We start from the raw sequence: 3,817 nt of genomic DNA, 5'->3' as shown, positions 1-3,817 counted from the left end.
TAATCACCCACGGTGTTAAGGGAGGGGGTGTGGGTGGAGGTTCAACCCAACTTGAGGTTTCCACTTTGTCTGAAAAAAAAATCCGCGCCGGGAACTTCCGCGGATCTCTAACGAGGGGGGTGGGGGGGGCGCGCGCGACCTTCACGCCCATGCGCCAAACGCGGAGCGCACACGCGGAGAGGAAGGAGGGGGAGGGAGGGGGGCAAGGGGGCAGGGAGGGGGGCAGGGGGAGGGAGGGAGGACGCGAGCCGCTCTCACGCCCGGCGCCACGCTCCTCGCCCCGTGGTTCGCACCCGCGGGGCGAATGTTTCACGAGAGCCGCGCGCGGCTCGTGTCAGCCACGGCGCGACGAGGCGGAGGCGGCAGACTCAGCCAGCCCTCGCTGACACTGCCCCCAAGTGCATCCCCGTGGCAGGAAATCGTGCTCCCGCCAATGGAATGTGGAATTCCATCAGGATCACCGACACACGGGGTGGAGTGCCAACCCGATGAATGACGACATGTCGAGCTTGGATAAGATGAGTGGGCAATTTTTGTTGTTGTTGTTGTGTAGAGTGTGTACAGAACAGAGTGCTTTATTTTAACCGCAACAGAGAATGTCGTTGGCACTTACAGGAGCCGCATCGCCACATTCTGTCCCTGTGATGTGATGGCAGCAGCGCGGTTTTGACAGTCCTCTCGGAGCCACGTCCGAATCATTTATGCAAAAAAAACCAGTTGTCTTTTATATTCGATTTATTTTCTATTAGTGCCTGTTGCGAAATAATTTCTGAATTATAGCAGCTTGGCACAATCAGAGAAAATAAAATGTATCGGTTAGTGACTCTTCTGATTTTTTCGTAATATTTCACCAATTTTCATCGCGAACCATCCGTTGGGAACCCTCCACCCATACCCCTCGCGTGTTAGAGAACAGCCCACGGAAGTGGATATCGCAGAGCAACTTTTGAGCTCCATTTTTCAAGAGACCTCTGCTCCACACAGTATGGGGCGGGGGGCAGCACTTCCCCACCTGCTCCGCATGTGAGGGTAATGCTCGTGGCAGGACGACTGTATCAAAGCGAGTCATTTAATTCCATCAGAGATGGGATTTAACCAAATTAAGCATGTAACCAAAATTTGAATTTTTTGCGCAGTTAATTCGCAATCACAGTGAGCGGATGAAGCGTGGATTTTCTAAAAAAAAAATCCAAGGCCCTGATCTCTGAGCCACCCGGCCACCTCTGTGTTTGTGTGTTCTCAAACACATCGCTCTGACGGCAGGTGTGGTTAATAGGGGCGTGGGGGAGGGGACATAGGTGAGATGGAATGGGGGGGGGGTAATTGAAGACGTGATTGGTCACTCATGGCAAGGGGAACTCAAAACAGAGCGAACGCAGCCCACATTTGAGCGAGGAATGGCCCGGATAGCAGTGGAAAAACGCATTCCACCCGCTCGGGTCAGAGACCCTTGGGGTCACTCGGGGTCACTGACCTGGGCCCGCGTGTGCATCGTCACCTCGCGTCATCACTGCGAATGACCTGTACAGGTGCATACAAAGACAAAGATCCCCCGTATAACCTTAGCAGATTGTTGGGGCAAGTGCTGTTAGCGAGCACCTTTGAAGGCCGGCATGGCGCACGATAGGGCCGGGTGACCAACACCACGCCCGGCCGCCTTTGTCTCCGCAGTGCTGATGACTACACGCCGCACCAGGTACTCGTATGAGGCTGAGTCGACGTAGGGAAGGCCCAGAATTGGTCCAGATGAGATTCACTAAGCACTTTGCCACCGCTCCCCATCAAGATACGATACGTAACAATGGGGTTTACCCCTTCTGGAAATAAAACAGATGCCAAGATGTTGAAACACCATGCAGACCAAAGCTGTCCTCTGGTGTGGACCAATCAGTTTCAAAGACAATGCATCATATTATAATCAGAGCATGTTTTTGTTTGCATGTTCGCCACAAGTACGTGTGGTCAATGCAGACAGGATTCCTTGAATAAGGATTCTGTTTGGTGTTTTAACATCTTGACACCTGTTTAATTGCCAGAAAGGGTAAAACCTATTGTTATATTTTAATACTGGCAAAGAAAGGTCCCATAAGTTACGATACAATTCACAGACACACAACAACCGCCATTCGCCACTAAGTGGCGGTGACGTCACCACGATGCCTGTGCCAGGCTAGGTGCACGTTGAGGCCACGTGAAGTGTCGAACGCCCGCCGGCAGGAGGTCACGGGGCAGACCCAGCTGGTGCCATGGGTCGATTGACTGAGATGACTGGCCGATGCAATACCTGCTGTGCCTCCTACTGTGCCAACTTGCTATGTTTTATCCGCCCGGCGTTCTGCTCGTTGTTGTGAGTGTCGCTCAACTGCCCTCCGTTGTTGCTGGAGGGCGACTGCCTCCAACTGACCAGTAGCAGCAGCAGTCCTTCACGAGCCTCCTCCACAGAGGCCGATCTTGACACCGCTGGTACCGGTCATCGGCAAGTCCACACACTCACACGTGGACGCACGCAAAATCAGAACCTTATCCCCGAGCAGCTATCAGCGCCGTCATTATCAACTTTCACCTAATCACGCCCGGCATCAAGTGTGAGTGACACAAGGTCACACAGCACAGGGAAAAAAAGAATCCGTCTCGTGACATTATCTGAGCAAACCACACAAAGTCTCGTCCCTAACTCAGCTAACCAGCCTACCAGCTGACTAACCGAATAGTTTACCACCCTGCCAGCTCACTGCCCTGCCAGCAAACCAGCCTCACAGCTCCACCGGTCTGGCAGGTCTTGATCCTAGCAGATCACCAAACTAACAGCTCATCATGGCAAACATCACCATCAACAGTACGATCTATATCAGCAAGACTGCCTCAACCATCACCACCGCTATTCTCACCACCGCCACCGCCACCATCATCTTCGTCGCTACTTCATTATTTACAACATTCTTACGCCAACTTTAGTAATCAAATCCACCATCAGCACTTCCAGCCACCATCAACACCAATCAGCCTGCACAGACTCTTTTGGGGGGGGGGGGGTAGGTGCTGTTCGCGAGCACCTATTAAGGTCGAAATCGGTGCACCAGCGAGTGGTGTGACTGATGTTGACACCACACAGCGGGCACTCAAGAGAGAGGGAACCTCATGGGAGAGCCTGGACAGGTCCACGTCACTCACTGCGGACAGACGTCAGACGTGGCTGGGAATCGAACTTGGGTTTCTGAGGTGGCATCACAGTGCACTCACCACTCTGACAACTTCCCTCCACACCAGCACCACCTCCTCCTCCTAAACAATTATTACCGTCACCACCATCACTTGCACCACCACTACCATCACCTAACCTACACCACCACTACCATCACCTACACCACCACTACTATCACCTACACCACCACTACCATCACCTACACCACCAGCCTTAACTACACCACCACCATTAACTACACCACCACTACCACCACCTACACCATCACTACTACCATCGTCTAAACCAACACTCCCACCAGCTTCACCACCACCATCGCTGTCAATCACGATTACCAACACAGACACAGGGCAGATAGGTGTGACGTTCACAGGTATTCATTTAAGGCTGAGTAAACCTTGTGGGAGACCCAGGACCAGTCCAAATATCACTCTCCATTGACGTTAGCCATCGACCGGGAATCGAACTCAGGTGACTATGTTCGTGGTGTATAGTGTGCTAACAACTGCCCCACCAACACCACCTATATCATCACCACCACCTGCACAACGAGAGACAGAGATCACTATTCCTCCGTTGAAGTAGCGCAGACTACAGCGGTTTATTTACGACATT

This window comes from Petromyzon marinus, chromosome 39 (assembly GCF_048934315.1).
Source record: "Petromyzon marinus isolate PM22_M1 ecotype Great Lakes invasive population chromosome 39, UKy_Petmar_22M1.pri1.0, whole genome shotgun sequence".
In the NCBI taxonomy this organism is placed as follows: domain Eukaryota; kingdom Metazoa; phylum Chordata; class Hyperoartia; order Petromyzontiformes; family Petromyzontidae; genus Petromyzon; species Petromyzon marinus.
This window is presented reverse-complemented; position numbering follows the sequence as displayed.